Source organism: Microcaecilia unicolor, chromosome 12 (assembly GCF_901765095.1).
Source record: "Microcaecilia unicolor chromosome 12, aMicUni1.1, whole genome shotgun sequence".
Lineage (NCBI taxonomy): Eukaryota > Metazoa > Chordata > Amphibia > Gymnophiona > Siphonopidae > Microcaecilia > Microcaecilia unicolor.
In genome coordinates this window covers 69,568,671-69,590,141 of record NC_044042.1, presented here as the reverse complement: position 1 = coordinate 69,590,141, position 21,471 = coordinate 69,568,671, and the positions used below count along the sequence as shown (strand labels likewise).

General features: G+C 46.4%; 1 protein-coding gene across 3 annotated transcripts in view; it reads right to left on the bottom strand.

Moving 5' to 3' along the window:
• The window catches only part of CDK12 (cyclin dependent kinase 12), a 246,187-nt gene that overhangs the window by 118,852 nt on the left and 105,864 nt on the right, over nt 1-21,471 (bottom strand). The window lies entirely within an intron of this gene.

Below are 21,471 nucleotides of genomic sequence, written 5' to 3'. Positions count from 1 at the left end.
GGCCCAAGGCACTGGATACACCAGGCGTGGGTATCGGTACCTGAGATGGTCCGGTTGCACCAAGTACAACGTTTGAAGCCTCTGGGTGTCTTCGATGACATGGAAGCAAAAACGGCTTTGGCGAAATCAAACGACACAATTGTGCCAAAAAAGAAAAAGCACAAAAAGGGAAAAATCGACCGCGCGGATGAAATGCCAGCCGCGTTGTAAAAGAAAGGGAACTTTAACAGGGAAAAAAGTAAAAGAAGTACGGGAAAACTTGAAATTAGATTTTTTTTATTTTTTTTTTTAATATATTTAAAAGAAAAAAAAACAAAAGAATTAAAGAGGTGAGAATCACAGAGAAGTTCTTCCTGGGCCTGAGAGAGGAGTGGCGGGAAAACGAAACGCACCTCACCACGGAGAGGCACACTCGCGCGGCAGGCAGGAAGTCGTTCGCGCATGAACTCTCTGGAAAGACTATTATTTTGCTTGCAAAATTTTTCCTGATTCCTGGCCTGCTGCGGACGTCGACCCACTTGTGAGAACAAGCAGCCTGCTTGCCCTCGGAGAACACCTACTTCAGGTAATTTACTTAGCTTTCCCCAAGGACAAGCAGGCATAATATTCTCACGTGTGGGACTCATAACCAGGCTCACAACATAAACCAACTTTGCAACTAAGCAGATAGTGGGCCTGGTAGAAAAAAAAAGGGCTGGAGAGCGGAGTTGATAAGTAGTAAAAAGATTCTGTAGGTCCGCTTGTCCAAACCGGCTATAAACTAGAATGCTGCTCCAGACAGTACTGAGCAGTGCAGCTGTGAATACAAGACCATGTTGCTGCCTTGCAAAGGTTTTCAAAAAAGGTAGTGTGTAAATGGGCTACTGAAGCCACCATGGCTCTTTAATTGTGAGCAGAGACCAAGCCATGAAGTATTAGCCCAGCCTGAGTATATGTGTAAGAGATACAGCCAGTCGAGATTGTATGCTTGGTGATGGAATGCCCAATCTCTTAGGGATGAAGGACACAAAAAGCTGGGAGAATTTCCTATGAGATTTTCTCTGTTCTAGATAGTATGCTACAGCATGCTTGCAGTCTAAAGTATGAAATGCTGATTTTCCAGGATTACAGTATGGCTTAGCGAAGACGACAGATAGTACAATGGACTAAGATGGAACTCCAATACCACTTTAGGAAGGAATCTGGGGTAGGTTCGAAGGACCTGGTGTAACAAGGGCTTAAAGCTTGCTAACCTTTCTGGCAGAAGTAAGAGCTATTAAGAACACTTATATGTGAGGAACTTTAGAGAACAGGAATGAAGCAGTTCAAATGGAAGTTTCATGAAAACTGTTAGGATAAGAAATCAGTGGCGTGCTCCAGGAACAGGAGTGCTCAAGTCCTGAAGGCGCTGGTTCCCCGAGACTGCCATTAGCAAGACCGGCTCCATGCACGAGTCCCACAGATGTTGCGTTCCCAGCCAGGAAGTACTGCTGACCATTGCCCCAGCAACCCGATATGCCAAGCAAGACAGAAACAAAGCCACTGAAGGCAGAGGCGCGCAAAATTTCCACGAAGCTGAGGCACTTCAGGAGCAGGAACACTGGCTCCCAAAGACAGCCATCAGCAAGACCGGCACTACGTGAAGTACCACAGGTGGAACACCGACAGATATACAATCACAGGACAACCAGAGATCATGATGACTGGAAAGGAGTCCACCTACTGAATAACAACAGGACCCCCATCATCGTAACAAGAACCACACAAAGGAGAGCAACCGGGACATCAGAGTCAGACAGGAAGCTAAACCTACAGAAGGCCCCACAAGCCCCAACACTGAGACTGGAGTGAGGTAGATCCCGAAGGAGGCGTAACTTGTGCAGACACCAACTTTCCTACACAACATCACTGTTTCATAAACTCCAAAAAGACTGCACTGCAGATGGAAATCAGCCACAAGGAAATCACCTAGGTTAAAAAGAATTTTTTTTTTTTTTTTTTTTGCTGATTACCAATATGTGCCTCACCAAACTTAAAATGGCAAACATAAAACTACAAATACTACACCTAATAATTATAATATGGATAACTGGGATACAAAACTACACCACATAACAAATGGTATAAAATCCCCATACTAATCTCTGACAAAACACTCAATACCATTGGATGGGAAAATTAGCTTGATAATTTTCTCTCTTTTAGTCACAGCAGATGAATCCATTAACTGATGGGTTGTATCTGCCTACCAGCAGGTGGAGATAGAGAACACTGAAAGCACATGGTGTTCCAGGACGCCCAACCCCCTCTGCCTTCAGTATATGAAATTTCCAAAGCAGAGTGAATAAAAAAGGAAATATAACAAACTTTCCTCACAGAGAACAAACGCCCCAGAGCCGGGGCAATAACCAAACAAAGGAGGGACGTTATCAACCTCCTGCAATAAAAACAGCATGTAGAAACTCTGATAGCTTGTCTTCAAGTACTCCTGATGAGGCACAATGTCTGTATGCAACATCTGTACAAAAACTAAAGTCAGTCAGGGAGGGATCTGTAGGAGTATTTCCCTGTCTCTCTCACCTTGTTGGTCTTGGCCTGTATAATCCTATGACATCAAAATGGAGGCTGTGGATTCATCTGCTGTGACTAAAGGAAAGAAAATTATCAAGGTAAGAACCTAATTTTCCTTTCCTTGTCATCAACAGCAGATGAATCCATTAACTGATGGGATGTACCAAAGCACTCCCCCTAAGTACGGTGGGAACAAGCAACTCCGCGAGCAAGCACTTGCACTCCAAAATGCGCATCCTGCCGCGCTGCCACATCCAGCCGGTAATGCTGCACGAAAGAGAGCTGAGAAGCCCAGGTAGCCACACGACAGAAGAGAAAAAACACCTGTTACACCCCACGAAGAGGACATTGCCCTCGTAGAGTGTGCTTTAAACGCCCTGAAAGCTGTAAGTTGAAAAAATGAGTTCCTTAAGCCATCGGGCTATAGTGGCCTTAGACGCCGGGAACCTGCCAACAGAACAAATAAATGATCAGAATTCCTAAACTCATTTGACATCTGCAGATACTGCCACAGAGCCCTACGGACATCCAAAAGGCGCAATTGCTCAAAGGAGTCCGGAAACTCCTCGTTAGAAAAGGAAGGAAGAAATATGGGCTGGATGAAGTGAAAAGCTGACACCACCTTAGGCAGAAAAGAAGGCACCGTACGAACAGTTACCCCAGATTCTGAGAACTGCAGAAAAGGATCCCGACAGGAAAAAGCCTAAGTTCAGACACTCTTCTAGCCGACGTCATTGCCACTAAAAAAAAAACTGTCTTGAGAGTCACATCCTTCTCAGAAGCACGTTTAAGAGGCTCAAACAGAGATCGCTGGAGCGCCTTCAACACAAGCCCCAGGTTCCAAGCCGGACAAGGCGACCGCAAAGGAGGACGAAGACGAAGAACCCCTCTGAGAAAACGGAGAATATCCGGGTGAGCAGCAAGGGACAATCCGGAGACTTTCCCCCAGAAGCAGGCCAACGCTGCCACTTGAACTCAAAGGGAATTGTAGGCCAGGCCCTTTTGTAGCCCTTCCTGCAAAAAGTCCAGCAAGAGCAAGACTGTCGCCAAAGTTGGCGAGATAGACTTTGGCGTACACGCCTCAAAAGTGCGCCAGATCCAAGCATAAGTCGCATAGGTAGACCGCGTGCGAGCCTGCAAGAGCGTGGCAATAACCTTATTAGAATAGCCCTTGTCGGGTGGTAGGGGGGCGTGTTAAGATGGCGGCCTGACGATGTGGAGAGTTTGTTCAGAAACGCTGCTACTTAGATTCCTGAAGAAATGCCTCATACTAAACGAAAAGGGGTGATAAGAAGCCAATTGCCGCTGGCTAGAACATCTTCCCCCTCGCAGCAAACGCTGGACAACTTTCTACATCAAATACCGTTCGATACCGGATTGGTGAGTCCGCTGAAGACCCTGGGAGAAGGAGCACCCGGATCCTCTGGACTAGAGATATCGCTCACACCACCGGAGCTGAATCCTCCTCCTTGCCCGGCCGGTGCAGTGGATGATGGGAGCGCGACTAACGCGGAAGGCGCAGAAGCCGCGCTACCAGTCGGCGAATTGTCTGCTGTGGAGGCTGGGGAGGCCGGGAGGCCCGAGAGAGCTCAGGAGGAGGCAACCCTAACGGCTGTTTGGAGAGCAGTTCAAGATTTGACTGTGGCTGTAAAGAATTCTACAATTGAAATTCACCAAATAGTGAGTAAGATTGAGAAAGTAGATGCCTCATTGGAGCAGGTAAAAATGGATTGCGCAAGCCAAGTGAATCAGTTCAATACAGAAATGAAAGAAATTAAGGTTTCAGTAGGAGCCTTGATTGAAGAAAAAGTTAAGATACAACGAAAGATTGAGCAAATGGAAAATCATACTAGAAGATTGAATCTAAGACTACTGAATTTTCCACGTTCTTCATTATTGAATCCAATTGACCTTTTTAAAAGTTATTTGCATGAAATATTACAGATTCCTGCTACAAGTATTCCTCCGTGCAATAAGGTTTTTTATATACCTGCTAAGAACCAAGACTTTAAAGGTCAAAAAGAAATAGAACAAAATATAACTGATTTTCTGGAAAATTCAACCTGTGAGATTAAAGATCGAGGAACTCTGATAGTTCAATTTATTTTTGAGCAAGATTTGAACCATGTACTGAACTTATACTTTAAAAATACTTCCAAATTATTTCATGGACAAAAAGTTTGGGTATACCCGGATGTTTCTAGGTCCACTCAAGATAGAAGAAAGATGTTTTTGAGCTTGCGCAATGAGTTAAAAAATTTGGGAGCTGGGGAGGAAGTGACGTCATCAGGTAGCATGGCAGCCTAGCCTTGGAGCTCCCTCTCCCACTACCGACAAACCGGGTAAAATAGCAACCCAAAGGGAGGAAAAATCAGCAAAAACCAGCAGATCTCACCCTTAAATATCTGGAGACATGAGCAAAGCAGTTTCCACGAGGAAAAAAAGAGGCGGAAAGGGCAGAGAAAAGTATGTCGAGCAAGGCCGCAAAAAACCGCGAGTCGCCTGAGCGAGCCTCCCCCTCGGATTCGGACTCTGCACTCTCTATGTCTGAAGTGCGAGCCCCACCTTCAAAAAAAGGCATATCTGGTGAGCTGCGCAGGTTTCTCTCCAATATACAGTCGGAGATCAAGCAGTCTAAAGACGAAATATTAGAGCGAATGGATACGCTTAGCGCTGATCTCAAAGAATTGGGAGGAAGAGTGGAGGAGGCAGAATTGAAAATAGACGAGCACACGGACACTTTAAATAAACACGCCACTCTGCTGCAAGAAATGGAACATAAACACGCTCACCTGGAATACAAATTGGACGATATCGAAAACCGGGGACGAAGGAATAACCTCCGTTTTCGCGGTGTCCCTGAAGGTGGCGAGACAGAAAACGTGGCGGTGATAGTACAAACATTGTGCTCCACGTTGTTAGGCCCCGAGGAGGGAGAGCTGCGGTGTGAATTAGACAGAGCGCACAGAGCACTGGGCGCACGAAAGGAGCAGCAAACGCGTGATATAATTGTGCGGTTCCATAAATACGAAATTAAAGAAAAGGTCCTGTCGGCTGCAAGAAAGACAAAGACTTTGGAGTTTGGAGGAGCTCAGATACAGGTCTATCAAGACCTTTCACAATACACCCTCCAGCTTAGAAGACAAATGAGGCCGGCGCTGGAGTCTTTGAGCAAACATCAGATACAATACAGATGGGGATTCCCTTTTTCACTAAACTTCACCCTGAAGGGTAACAAACATAGGGTGCAAACCCTACAAGAGGCATGGGAGGTCCTGCATGCTGCTGACCTTGTTTCTGCAAAGGTCCCACCTGGGGCGGTGGCGCCCACTACAAGAGCGAAACTACAACGGTGGCAAAGAGTCCCAGAATCTTCCAAGAAAAATAACCAGAAGCGTTGAGCTGGACTGCACAGGTTTGATAAGGGTTCAGGGACAGTGCCTCAACGGCCATGGTGAATGGAGGCAGCCCATTTCTGGAGAACGAGCCTAAAGGTCGCCGGTCAGGCCGATTTTGGCTTGCATACTGTTCAGTTGGTGATGGACCTACTTTTAGCTATAAGCTTAAGACTTGGGGGGGAGGGGGGGAAGCACAGAGTCGGAAAAGTTTGTGGGTGGGATTAATGCTGACATATAAGTTGATCGGGTGTGAATTGGTTGGGAACTAGGGGGGTGGGGGGGGGGGGGGAAGGGGAATAATAAGTGTTTAAAGACCCGGTGGGAGTGGGGGGGGGGCTGAATGTGGGGTTGGGTGCTGTGTGGCTGATGGGTAGCTTCCTCGATTCCCATCTGGAGGATATAGGTCTTCCAGGTGGTGAGAATGGTTGGGAGAGGGGGGATGGAAGGGGGGGGAATAGATGGGAGGATGCTAGAAGGGGAGGGAGGGAGGACAAGGTTAGGGCTACGGATGCAAGACAGTGCAATGTTGTACAGAGGTGCCACGAAAGAATGCAATTGATCAGGCTTGCTCAAATAACCAGTGATGGGTACTGACTTAAAGATTCTCTCCTATAATGTAAAGGGGTTAAATATGCCACAGAAACGACAGAAGTTCCACAAAGAATTGACGCAGTTAAGGCCACATGTGGCCCTACTGCAGGAAACACACTTGCGGGGCAGACATGAAAGGCTTCTATCCCATTCAGAATATCCAGTGGCACACTATGCATCGGCGGCAGAGTCAAAAAAGGGAGGTGTAGCGATACTAATACATGCATCGGTTGGGGCACAGGTGATCAAGGTAAAGAGGGACCCGGGTGGACGTTATATCTTCCTGCATATCAGAATTGCCCAAGTGGACCTAACAATTGCATCTATATATGCGCCCAATGTAGGACAGGCGAGCTTTATCGAGAGAGTTAAAAACTCCTTAACTAGTTTTGCCCAGGGATCCCTCGTGATTGGTGGGGACTTTAATGCTGTGATGAGCTTAAATCTAGATCGCACGGGAGCTCCTAGGGCCGAAGGTCAGAAAGATTCGCTGGCTCTGAGATCTCTAGCGCAATCTTTAGGCACACTGGACTTGTGGAGATTGAAACATCAGAGAGAGCGAGATTATACATTTTATTCACCCGTCCACAACTCCTATTCACGCATTGATTACATTTTTTTAGATGTCACATTAGTAGAGCAGGGACCTGATGCGGGGATAGGGAATATGACCATCTCGGACCATGCACCGGTGTGGGTTACCTTACCAAATATCAGAGCAGAACCTAAGGATAAAAGATGGACACTAAATGTTGGTCTCTTGGGGGAAGGGGAAGTGGTGGAAGGATATAAAAAGATGCTAAAAGAATATCTTGAATTTAATTTGGAGTCAGGGCCCTCACTCAATATGGTATGGGATGCCCTGAAAGCAGTGTCCCGGGGTTATTTCTTGCAATTGGCAAGCAAAAAATCAAAGATTCGCAGGGCACAGATAGAACGCTGTATGGAGAGCATTCGCGTACTAGAGGCACAGCACAAAGCCAATGGGTCAGCACGAATATTGCGGGAGCTTCATGTACAGCGGGCGCTATTAGATTCCATATATTCCGAGCAGCTTAGCATGATAGAAGCAAAGAATAGAGTGAACTCATATGAATTTGGCAACAAAGCGGGGCGCCTCCTGGCCACAAAATTGCGTAGGCAAAAAGTAGAGCGGACCATTCTAAAGATACGAGAGGCAGGAGGGAGGGATCTAGATACATCTGACCAAATTCGTAAACGATTTGGGGAATTTTATCAGACTTTGTATGCTCAGGAACTTAGCCCCCCTTTGGAGCTAGTAGACCAATATTTACTAGATAGTGAGTTGTCCTCTTTGAGTCCCCAGCAACAAGCACTGCTAGATGAACCAGTTACCCCTAAGGAAATTCAGGTAGCTATCGGTAGCTTACCCTCAAGCAAATCACCTGGACTGGATGGCTTGCCAAATGAGTTTTATAAAAAGTTTGCCCCTGAATTAGCCCCCATCCTGGCAGATGTGTTTAACAAAGTGGGGAGGGGGGAGCCTTTGCCGATGTCCATGATGGAGGCATGGATAGCAGTGCTACCTAAGCCAGGCAAAGACCACCAAGAATGTGGTTCTTATAGACCTATATCGGTCCTAAACGCAGATGTAAAATCCTGGCCAAGGTGTTGGCAAGTAGGCTGGCACCTATTCTCCCAGTGCTCATCCATCCTGACCAGGTGGGTTTTGTCCCTTACCGAAAAGCGATGGACAACATTAGGAGAGTGGTGGACATTATGTATCTGGCAAAGAGAAATAAGAGACCGCTCTGTCTTCTAAGTCTTGACGCGGAGAAAGCCTTTGACCGGGTTCACTGGCCCTTTATGTATAAGGTCTTGGAAACCATGAGGTTTGGGGTACAGTTCCGGAGGTGGATTCAGGCTATGAGTCCCCAAGGGCCTGTGTCCGGGTCAATGGTGGTAATTCCGAGACGTTCACGTTGTACAGAGGCACCAGACAGGGGTGCCCATTGTCACCCTTGTTGTTCGCTATGGTGATGGAGCCCTTTGCGGCTCATGTGCGGCTGGATCCTAATATCTCAGGAGTCAGAATAGCAGATAGAATCCACAAAATGGCCCTTTTCGCGGATGACGTCTTGCTGATGATATCTCGACCTCTTGACACCTTTCCACATCTAGAGAGCGTCATAGAGGAATACTCGGCAGTGTCGGGATTCAAAGTTAACATGGCAAAATCAGAAGCTTTGAATGTGACACTCCCAGATGCAGTGGTGGAATCCTTAAAGAACTCTTCCTCCTTCCGATGGGCACCTAAGCAAATTAGATACCTAGGGGTTAACCTGACTGGGGAGTTCTCTGAACTTTTTAATGCTAACTACAAAGGAATAGGCAAAACTATCGGGGAAGATCTAGAGCGATGGGGAGACTTGGGAGTCTCATGGTTTGGAAGAATAGCTATCCTCAAAATGAACATATTACCCCGCTTGCTGTATCTCTTTCAGGTGCTGCCTGTGATGATGCCCAGGCGATTTATAACTTCACTGCAAAACAAGTTAGTGCGGTTCGTCTGGGCAGGAAAGCATCCAAGGTTAGCAAGGGCCCTGCTATACAAGGAACGGAGGAGAGGGGGGCTGGGGGTACCCAATCTCATCTGGTATTACAGAGCAGCACAAGGGAAGGCCGCTCTTGAATGGCAACAAGACTATCCGGATCGACAGTGGGTGCACATAGAACAACATTCCTTAGGGGACACACCGTTGAACGCACTCATGTGGCTACCGAAGCCTTTTAGAATCCTGGAGGAACAAGCCTGCCCATCCATAGCGGTGACACTTAACTATTGGGACAGTTTATTCCCTAAGAGAAAATGCGTTCTCACCCGCAGCACCCCTATAGCTTTTAATCCTTTATTTCTACCAGGCACCACAAAGGGGACTTTTACTGCATGGTACAAGAAAGGGGTGAGAACCTGGGGCCAAATGTTTGAAGGGGACTCACTGCTGTCTTTAAATGCACTGAAGGACAGGTTCCCGGGGATAGAAGGGGGTGAATTTGCATATTGTCAATTAGCACACTTCCTTCAGACTAAAGCGGTGAGGGAGGTGATGCAACGTCAAACATCAGAGTTAGAAAAGATGTGTGAGAAGTTTTCTTCTTCTCGTGGCCTGATCAGCCACCTGTACCTTCTCCTCAGTAAACAATCACCTTGCAGTGGTGAGCATAGGCAAAGATGGAAAAGGGAACTGGGTGTGAAGTTGGGAGAACCTGAATGGGAGAGAATAGAAAGAAGTGTAGTAGGGGTATCGACACATGTCCCCATACAGGACAACGCAGTGAAAGTACTATATAGGTGGTATCTTACACCTGCCCGCTTACAGAGGATGTTTCCACTGGCCCCTGGTATGTGTTGGAGGAAGTGCGGGCATAAAGGCACAATGGGGCACATATGGTGGGACTGTGTCAAAATTCGGGCATTCTGGAGGGCGGTCCACTTTAGATTGCAGAAATGGCTGGGAAGCACAATACCATGGACCCCTGAAGTGTTTCTGTTCTCAGCTCAGATTGCAGGTCTAGCAACATGTAAACAGATACTGGTGAAGCATGTAGTAGGAACTGCAAGGGTGGTTGTGGCCTCTCACTGGCGGCGCGAAGGGGTCCCTCCGATAGCAAGATGGTTAAACAAACTGTGGTATGTGCGCGAAATGGAGAGATTGAAGGCTGAGCGCAAACACCAATTGGGTAAATGGAACCTAATATGGAAAAATGTTACTTCTGAAGCTCTGTCAGTTTAGAATGTATGATGAGAGAGTGAGCGGATAGTAGGTGGCCAGCCGAGTCCTTAGGGAGGGAGGGTGGGAAGAGGGGGGGAGGATGGGAGGGGGGGGAAACGTTTGAATCTAAAACATTAAAAAAAAAAAAAAATTTTGAAGTTCTGTTATGATGACTATTGAAGGTTGAAACTGTTAAATATTGTAGTATTGAAAACATTAGCAGATTAGTTGTATTAGCAATGGAACAGTACTTTTATTTTTATAGCTGTGTTGCATGTGCAATGTATTTCAAGTCCTGTTTTGTTGGATAATAAAGACTTCTTACAAATAAAAAAAAAAAAAAAAATTTGGGAGCTACATTTATGTTGGCATATCCCTGTAAATGTAAGATCACATACTTGGGGAATAAATATATTTTCCTAGAACCATCGCAGCTACAGCTGTTCTTGGACCAGAAAAAACTAAGCAGTCCATTAGAGAAATAATAACTTTCAGTTATAAATAATATACGGTTATCAGGTTAAGCCGACTTTTTTTTTTTTTGTTTAATTGATGCTTATAAAATCTCCTTTGTTACCTATCGCCCCCCCAACTAAGGTTGTGGTCTAAGGAAGAGAGAATATTTAATTGCTATATTAATTCTTGTAATAATGTGGCTCTGTGTTTCTGTACAAGAAAAATTTTGTTTTTGCTTGTTATAAAAATTCAATAAATAATTTAAATAAAAAAAAAAAACAAAGTGAACAAGAATAGCCCTTGTCCCTCAATTGCGCCCTCTCAAGAGGCATAAGACGAAAGTGGCAAGGATCTTCCATATTCACCGAAACCTGAACTAACAGGTTCGGAACCCGAGGCAAAGGAAGAGGCGCATCCACCAGCATCCGCCAGAGATCCGCGTACCACGGACACCTTGGCCAATCTGGGGCGATGAGAATCACAAATCTTCGGTGCAGACGAATCTGAAGTAGAACTCACCCTATCACGGGCCAAGGAGGGAACACATACAGGAGGCCCAAGGTTGAGCCACAGCATCCAACACCGCTGAGCGAGGATCTCTTCTTCTGCTGAAAAAGTGAAGAACTTTGGCATTTACGCTGGACGCCATGAGATCCTAGCTTGGAGTCCCCCATTTGGCACAAATCTGAAGAAAGACTTTGTCTGCCAGTTCCCATTTCGCCGGGTTGATTAGATGTCTGCTGAGGAAATCAGCTTGCACGTTGCTCTGACCGGCTATGTGAGCCGCGGACAGCAGCTCTAGATGGCACTCGGCCCAGTCGCAGATCTGAGACCCCTCCGCAGCCAGGGCCCTGCACTGAGTGCCGCCCTGGCGATTGATGTAGGCCACTGCTGTCATGTTGTCCGACAGAACTCGGACAGGAAGACCCTTCAGCGTCCTGTGGAGGGCCAGAAGAGCCTGAAATATCGCTCTCAGTTCCAAGCGATTGACTGACTATCCCGCTTCCGTGGTGGAATACAGACCCTGAGCATAGCGTCCCCGGCTGGCATCCATTATCACCAGACACCGAAAAAAAAGAGCCAGTTGCATCCCCTGCCGCAGCCTGCTGTCGGAAAGCCAGCAATCCATACAGCGCTAGGCCGCAGGAAGCCACCGTAGTCTGCGTTGGTATTCCTGGGAAATCGGAGACCATTGCTGAACCAGAGCAAGCTGCAGCGGTCTCATGTGAGCTCTCGCCCAGGGAACTACCTCTATGGTGGCCGTCATCAATCCCAGGAGCTGAACAAAGTCCCAAGCTCGAGGGCGAGGCATCCGCAGGCGGACCCGATTCTGAAGCTTGAGCCGCCTGCTGTTGGGAAGAAAAACGAACCCTGAACCCGTGTCGAACCGGAACCCCAAATACTGGAGGGGGTCAGGTGACTTTTGGGCATATTGACTACTCAGCCCAGAGTCTGAAGAACTGTAACAACTCTGGCTGTGTCAAGTCGACTCTCGTCTGCCGAATCCGCTCTGATGAGTCAGTCGTCGAGTTAAGGGTGAACTGATACCCTCTCGCCTGAGAAAGGCAGCCGCTACCACCATGACCTTGGAAAAAGTCCGAGGGGCAGTCGCCAGGCCGAAAGGCAAGGCGCAAAACTGGAAATGTTGGCTCAATACCGCAAACCTGAGAAACTGCTCATGCGGCGGCCAGATAGGAATATGCAAGTATGCTTCCTTGAGGTCCAGAGACGTGAGAAACTCTCCTGGCTGTACCGCCGCAATGACAGAGCGCAGGGTTTCCATGCGGAAGTGTCGCACTCCTAAGGCCTCGTTGACACTGCGTAAATGGAGGATAGGTCTGAACGACCCGCCTTTTTGAGGCACCACAAAATAGATGGAGTAGCAACCGCACCCGCGTTCGGCGGGAGGAACCGGAACCTCCACCGAGCTTCAGCAACAACTGCAAGGTCTCGTATACTGCCGCCCACTTGACAGCAGTGCCGCATCAGGACGCCAAAAACGTGTCTCCTACTGAGACGGCAAATTCTAGCCGGTAACCTTCTCTGATCAGGTCTAGGACCCACTGATCCAAAGTAATCTTGGTCCACTCCTTGAAAAAGAGGGAGAGATGACCCCCCTACTGCGGGAACCGACGAATGGACTGGCACCCCATCATTGTGGAGGACGCCCCTGAACTCCTGGACGTTGCCCTGACACCGCCGAGCGTTTGTTCAAACGAAAAGATTTCCTCTGCTGGAAGGGGTACACTGTCCAAACCCCACAGGGCGCCCTGGGTGATACCTGCGAGCTTCGCAAAAATGTGGCCTGGAAGAGAAGGAAAAAGGACTTTTGGAAGAAGGCCTCAGCCTATCCTCAGGCAACTGTTGGGACTGAGTCCCCTAGGTCCTTAATCTTCTCCAAATCCTCCCCAAATAAAAGAAGGCCCCGAAAGGGTAACCTCACCAGCCTTTGTTTAGAGGCCATGTCAGCCGCCCAATGCCGGAGCCAAAGAAGGCGGCGGGCAGCAACCGCCACAGACATCTGCGTAGCCAAAGCTCTGACCAGATCATAAAGGGCATCAGCCAAAAAAGACAGGCAGACTCCATACGCAGGCCGACCTCACAAGGGAACCCGCTCCATTGGCGGGCTGCTCAACCACCTGCTGCAACAGGGAAGGCAGGCCCAGGCTGCATAGGAACTGCAAACAGCCGCCCATAAGGAAAGGCCCGAGATATCAAAGGGCCGCTTCAGTGCGAATTCCAGTCGCCAGTCCTGCATATCTTTCAAAGCAACCCCTCCCTCCACCGGGAGAGTAGTCTTTTTAGTCACAGCCATGACTAAAGCATCCACTTTAGGCATCCCAAAGAGGGTCTACTGACTTTCCCTCAGGGGGTACATAGCCCTGGCCACCTTCAAGGGACCCTCAGGGTCAGACCACTGAGCTGAAATAAGCTCTTGGATGGAAGCATGCACTGGAAAAGCCTGAGAAGGCTTCTTAGTGCTAGCCATCCTAGGATTAATAGAAGAGGCAGCGCCCTCGTCAGAATCGTCAATACAAAGAGCCTGTAAGGCATCAGAAATGAGAGCTGGCAGCTCGTTGCGGTGGAAAATCCGAACCGCTTTAGGGTCATCCAACTCCTGTGGCAAGCAGCCACCCTCATCTGGATCATCAGTCCATGAGGGCCTGCCAGATCCCTCAGACTGCCCGAAACTAGACCACGGGGGAGAACAGAGTGAAGAGTCCCCCTCAGACGGGGTATTCACTCGTCTACGCTTAGCGTCAGCCAAAAGCTCGGGGGAAGAAATAAAGTCTCCAGCAGATGCTGGGCTATAAAGAACCGGAGGCAACCCAGACTGACAGGAATTGTCAGGAGCCTCAGGAAGCTCTTTTTAACATAAAAGCCTAATTAAACTCTGGAATTTGTTGCCGGAGAACGTGATGAAGGCGGTTAGCTTGGCAGAGTTTTAAAGGGGGTTAGATGGTTTCCTAAAGGACAAGTCCATAAACCACTACTAAATGGACTTGGGAAAAATCCACAATTCCAGGAATAACATGTATAGAATGTTTGTACGTTTGGGAAGCTTGCCAGGTGCCCTTGGCCTGGATTGGCCGCTGTTGAGGACAGGATGCTGGGCTCGATGGACCCTTGGTCTTTTCCCAGTGTGGCATTACTTATGTACAAATTCAGGGGAGAAAAACTCACCCTGTACATCCGCCGCCACATTGGGGGAAGCGGAGGCAAAAGCTCCTCTAGAAACCTCGAAACAAGGCGTCCCCCTGCACTCAGACCCCTCCGCAATCGCGAGGGTCAAGTCACGCGGCGCCTCCAAGATGGCGGCCGCTGACAACTCCGACGGGCAGGAAGAATCACCGCCCACCATGCTCGTGCCAGCATTAGCATCTAGGCAACATGTGCTGGAAAGGCCCAGTGCTGATCTGTGTTTCCCAAAGAGGGAGCAGCGCTTAACCCCTAAGCAGCCATCAAATACAGAAAACAAAATGGCGCCTTCGCAACTAAACTTATCCCGCACAGAGCGCTGTCAGCGGGAACCTCCCCGGAGGAGCTGGGCACCACTCTCACCTTAGGAGACCGAGTCAAACGAGCTGCGGTCAAGCTGCACCGAACCAGGACCTCAGGAGAAAGCCTCTCTCTGTTTTTTTGTTTTTTTTTTTTACTGTGAGGAAAGTTAGAGGCAGGCAGCCACAGAGGAACTCCGGGAGGAGGGGGAATGGGGTAAGGCAGGGACAGGGAAAACCAAGTATGCCTTTAAAGTGGGCACCATCAGCCACAACATCCCCTGCTCTACTGACAAAGCAGAAGAGCCACCCCAGGCAGAAATCCAGGAGCTGAGAAGCGACGTCCAAACCTGCTGGGAGATAGAGATATACTGAAGGCAGAGGGGGTTGGGCGTCCTGGAACACAATGTGCTTTCAGTCTTCTCTATCTCCACCTGCTGGTAGGCGGATACAACCCATCAGTTAATGGATCCATCTGCTGTTGATGACAAGGAAGTACCAAATTACAACCTCACCAACAACCCAGATACCAAAATGATAACCAACAGCAAAAAGATGAATCCGAATCAACCAAAACAACTGCAACACCAAAAAAGTCAAACTCGCACAGGCAACTACAAACTGTTAACACAAACATTAAACAAGATACATATACCCCGATTCTGATGCGAGGTCAGTAGTCAACAAGACAGCAATAATTAGAGACTGGCTTGAACATGAACAACTAGGCCTACTGTTTAGAACAGAAACATGGTGGCACCTTTCAGATGACCCAGTACTGCTCGATCTTTGCCCACCAGGATATAAAATAATACACACCAACAAAACCAAAAAGAAAGGAGAAGGGGTTGCCCTAGTATTTAAATCCTCCCTAACAGTACAGCATGTTGCTGAACATGTATCCCCATCGAAATCTTGGCATGCAAAAATCACAGACACAACATTAACCGGTCAATTATGCTGCGTACTTTTACCGTCCCCCAGGAAGCTGATCCAAGGCCCAAGATGATTTAATGAATTTCGTATCAAGTATCTGCACCAACTTCACAGACGTCCTTTTACTAGGAGACATCAATCTGCACCTAGAAAAATACAACAATACTAACAACAAATCCTTCACAGACTTCTAAACCAATGGAACTTCACAACACCACAAACCACCTCAGCTCATACAAAAGGCCACTAACTAGACATACTAGCCCACAGGCTATCCGCCTACAACCAAATAATCTCAACTGGGAAGAAGTAATATGGTCAGACACACACAAAAAAAACCTCTCATTCACACTGAAATGGAAAGAGAACGGTAAGACCAGAGCACCAAAAACAACAGAGATTCTGGAAAACAGTGCTGAATGAACTAAATCAACCAATACCCACTTCATGAAAAACTGGGATGAAATAGCACCAATCAAAAAGAAAAGAAGAAGCAAAAAGCAAACACAACTGTGGTTCAACAACGAACTATTGGAGATGAAAAAACTTGGTAGGAAATTAGAACGAAAATGGTCCAAAAGCAAAACAGACACAAACAAAAATAAATGGAGAAAAGCTATAAAAACATACAAACACAGCCTAAAGAGAGCTAAAATAGAATACTACAGCAGATATGCCAACTCAAAACAGATTAACAAGAAAAATTTGAATTCATGAATAGTCTAAGCAGCAGACCAAATGAAACACCACCGAAAGCAGATGAGCGTGCTCAATACATTAAACAAAAAATAACAAAAACAAGATCAAGAGGAGTGGCCTAGCGGTTAGGGTGTTTGACTTTGGTCCTGGAGAACTGAGGAACTGAGTTTGATTCCCCACTTCAGGCACAGGCAGCTCCTTGTGACTCTGGGCAAGTCACTTAACCCTCCATTGCCCCATGTAAGCCACATTGAGCCTGCCATGAGTGGGAAAGCATGGGGTACAAATGTAACAAAAAAAATAAATAAATAAATAAATCTTGCTGTAACACGCACATCCATCACAGACTTCTTACATGACTGTAAAAACAAAAATGATCAAATTCAGGCAGAGAGAATCTGGTTCTCATTTCAAACACCCGCAGACAACGCAGTTAAAACAGCACTGGCAAAATACGCACGTCAACTGTATACTAGACAGCTGCCCAAACTACATGATGAAAAATGCACCAGAATGGTTCAAACGTTTTGGTCAATTCCCCTCTGACAAAGGAGACATAGTACTAACTCCAATCCCTAAAACCACAACCACCAAGATAAGTGAAATCACTAACTACAAACCAGTGGCCTCAGTATCACTGCTGACCAAAACGATGGAAGGTCTAAGTAGCTCAACAACTAATAAAATAACCGACAATTCTCAATCCACCATAACTCTCAATCAGGTTTCAGATCACTACAAAGCACTGAGACAGTCATAATAACTCTGATAACATTCAAAGGATTAATTAGCCAAGGACAAAAGATGTTACTACTTCAATTAGACATGTCAAGTGCATTTGACCTAGTCGACCACACAACACTAATGAACCTGCTCGTCAATATGGGAATTAGCAGGGCAGTGGCTGCATGGTTTAATGGGTCCCCGAGGACCAGATCCTATATTGTAAAGATGACCGACCAGCTTTCAGCCTCTTTGACCGCTGAGTGTGGGGTACCACAGGGTTCACCAGTATCACCCATACTGTTCAATGTTATGGCTCCACTCGGCAAAAAACTAGAACAAATGGGCTTTAACTCATACATATACGCCGATCTACGTACCTTTCAAAAACATCTCAGAAATATTGCAAAAGATCAAAATAGGACCATTTAACATGGAGAACTGGGCCACAACTTTCAAACTCAAACTAAACAGAGACAAAACCAAATTCATTGTTCTATCAAGCCCATACAACCTCACTTCCTACCAAAACTTCACAACTGACCAACAAGCATACCAAAAACACAACTAGGAATCATCCTTGATAAACACCTCTCTCTTGAAAACCAAGTATAACATCAAAAAGCTTCAGAACACTACGGACATTGAGAAGGATTAGAGACTACTTTCCCCAGACAAGCATTCCGTCTAATAATGCAATCGCTGATAATGTCAACTAGACTGCTGCAATGCAGCGTACATAGAGTGCAAAGAAAGCACACCAAAATCACTACAAACCATTCAAAACACGGTTGCAAGACTGATATTCAACAAATCCAAATATGAAAGAGGAACCCCACTGCTTGAAATGTTACACTGGATCCCAATCAAAACTAGACTGTTTTCAAAGCCAGCATCCTAATCTTCAAAATACTGTTCGGCATGTCCCCTGAATACACGTAAGAACGTACTGAACTGTCTCCAAGAAATACAAGACCAGAAACAAGCAGTTACCTATTACTTCACCTACCTAATTGCAGAAACATAACCTACAAGTCCATATATATGGCTGGTTTCAGCTATATGGGATACAAATGGTGGAACTAAATACCAAAGGTCATGAGAAACATCACAAACTATCTTCAATTCAGAAAAGACCTGAAAACCTACCTCTACAAGAAATTCTATGGCTAACTGTGCACATCCACAGAGATCACTCCACCACACTAACTTCACTAACTATGAAATTGTAAGCCACTTTGAACCTAAACTTGTTTTTGGATAACAGTGGGATATAAGAATGGAAATAATAATGACATTCAGATCACACACCACTGGAGGTGGTTTGATAGGAGGTCTGGTATGAAACAAGCCTTTCATGAATCTAACTATTAAGGGATGAACTGCAAATGGCTTATCAAATTTTCAGTTCAAGGCCCTGAGCTCTGGAACAAACCACCAATTTATTTCCTTCTCATCTTCTCTACAAAAATTCAAAACTGATCTAAAGACCTATATGCAGATACCTATGGCTAGGGCAGTCAGTATTATACATATGGGGGTGCAGCTGCCAGCCTAAAATCACACAATCCCTCTCCGTTTGTGCTCTCCACCCAGCTTTCCTATTAAACATTGTATTTCATTCTCCCCTTCTCACTTTGTTCTCAACTTTTTCCTAATTACCCTTAAAATTTAAGCCGCTCAGATATTACTTTGATGGATAGGATATAAGCCTTTAATAAACTTGGAAACTTGGACAAAATCAGAAAAATGATATACTCTCTGAAGGAGACCTATGTCTCTCGGGTGGTGAAGAAGAATCAGATGGCACTCCATAGGACTCCTCAGCTGAATGGTCCTGTGGGTTTTGATCATCTCCCAGGAGAGGTCAGAGTCAGACTTTTCACAGTACTGCTCACGGGAAGAGTGTCAACTCTGCATCAAGGCAGATGAGTCTCTGAAGTTGGAGAAAGTTTTTCTGGCTTCATTGACACATGCGCTGGTTGGATTTGTGCTGCACCAGATAGTTGACGCTGAGCCAGCACATGGGACATCTCCTGTAACTATCTTTCCGATGTATTCATGGGCTGGGCTGAGGTTGGCGCAAGCATCCTGTAAAGACTATGAATGAGGTAGCCCTAAAAGCTCCTCCTTGAGCATAGCCTAGATTTCTTCATGAAGAGTAGGCGTCTATCAGCTGAGAAAGTGGTGTGGACACAGCCCGAGTTATAGCCTGTGCAGGCACAGGAGATCTTGAAGACCTCGAAGGCTTTCAGTGAGAAATGAGCCGGAAAGGAGAGTGATCACTGTGGCATGGACACTTCCTGTGCGTTAAGGACATTAAGGCAGGGGAGATGTGGGCAGAGTGCATGGACGGAGAACGATGGCGATGCTTCTTAGGTTTTCTTTTTCTTTCTGTTTTTTTAATCACTGCAGGTCCCTTGATACACACAGCACTGACAATAACCTTTTGCTCTATGGAAAATGATAGACTGCTGGTCCCATTCTTGAGCTTTGAGAGGGAAAGCACCGACGAATATGTGGTGAGGGCAATGCCTCAAAGATTTAAAATGACAGATCACTTGGCAATGTCTGAACTGGGCTCTGTGGATAGCGTCACCCACGTGTGAGATTATTATGCCTGCTAGTCCTCAGAACACAACTGGATGCTTTATTAACTGGAATACTCCTTGAAAAAAGAAACCATAGTGAACAGGTAATAAATCTTTTACCTAAGCATTGCAGGCCTCTACAGGAAACTAGACTGCACTAGGGGAGACTGAAAGAAGCATAGTACTCGGGCATCTCTTCAATATCTTACAAAGCACTGAATTAAAACAATCAAATGTCCCAAAATAGATGCACCACTGGAGCAGAGCACTCCTCCAGATCACCTTCCCCATCTGGCTGCCACTGGAGGAAGAGAAGCCACAACCCTGAATGGGTCCTCCCGCCTTCAAGGCTTGAAATGTTGCCCAAATAAACTCTTGGGGAGACCCCATCCCCCCCCTGAGAATTCTGTCCTGAGGAACTCAGAAGGGGGAGCCTCTGGGGATAACCACGGCCACAGATCTGAAGGCCAAGAAAAAATTCAAAATGGTGGTGCTTCCTGTCACTGAACTGCCTGCTGATGCCGGATCCACTGCTGCAGAGGACTTGGCAACCTCACTCTCTGTACCGCCTCCTGTACAGAAGCCAAGGCAAACCAGCGCCCCATAGATTCAGCACTATGTGTTCTGCGATTCCAATCCATGGCACCCACATGCGCTGAAACAATGCAGATGGCCAGCACTTATACTATACCTGCTTATGAGTCTTGACAGTTCTGGAGAGTTGACGAGGAAATGTCAGTTAACTGAAAATAAATGTGGTAGCTCAAAACAAGTTGAAAAGCCTATTGAGTTGCACAACCTAAATTGTCCTGGCTGCATAGTCGCTTTGCTGATCAAGGTTTAAATTTTTAAGTCATAGGAGTACATTCAAGATTTCCCAGCAATTCTAGAAGCAGCTTCACCGTTCCTTGATCAAGAAGGATAGGTATCATAATATGCACAGCTGCCACCAGGATGGCTCCTGGAGCATGATGACCTTGGGCAGAGAAGCTGCCGCCTGTCCATCTCTGAGAGAAGTGAAGCCTCAGGAAATCTTGTAACCTTTAAGTATTCCTGTACCAAAGACTGCTTCATCCCTGGCAACAACATCCAGTTGATGCTGCTTTGAGTCTGCAAGGATGACCACACTGCATTGCTATAAATTGCAACGCTACTCACAAAATTGCCAATCCTCTGCTGGAGACTGAGAAATAAATACTGGCTGGCTCAGGGTTGCCCAGCATCCTATAGGATGATGTCACTCAGTAGTTCTCAGTCTCCCCATCTGCTAGTAGGGGGTCATATACCTACTCATCAGACATGATCTGGAGAGATCAGAGGAAATCATCTGCATATATTCTCAAAGATCAGACTCTATCAAAATCTCTCAAAGAGTAAGACAGTACCCCTCGTTTCCCACTACTGCTTGGATCAATCTGCAATAAAAGGTAGCTCCTTTGGTCAAGCTGTACTTGCACAATGTAGCAACGTGCACGTTTATTTGGTGCAGGCAATTCCTAAAATATGGGTCAATACAAAAGAAATTTGACCAGCTCTAGACTTAGGAGTCATTCACTTGTGCTTGTCAATTAAAAAAAGCACTGCTACTCACCTATAACAGATGTTTTCCACAACAAGCAGATCAAGTACAAAATCCTTCCACCTGAGAATTTGCTAAAATTCTTGATCTTTGCAACTGAGAAAACTACTACTTCTAAGAAGTGCTGTGCATGCTTGAAACTTTACACCAAATTTTGCACTCTGGGAGAGCTGTTCTATCCCAGAGACATGAAAAGGTATCACCTTCTCGTGTACC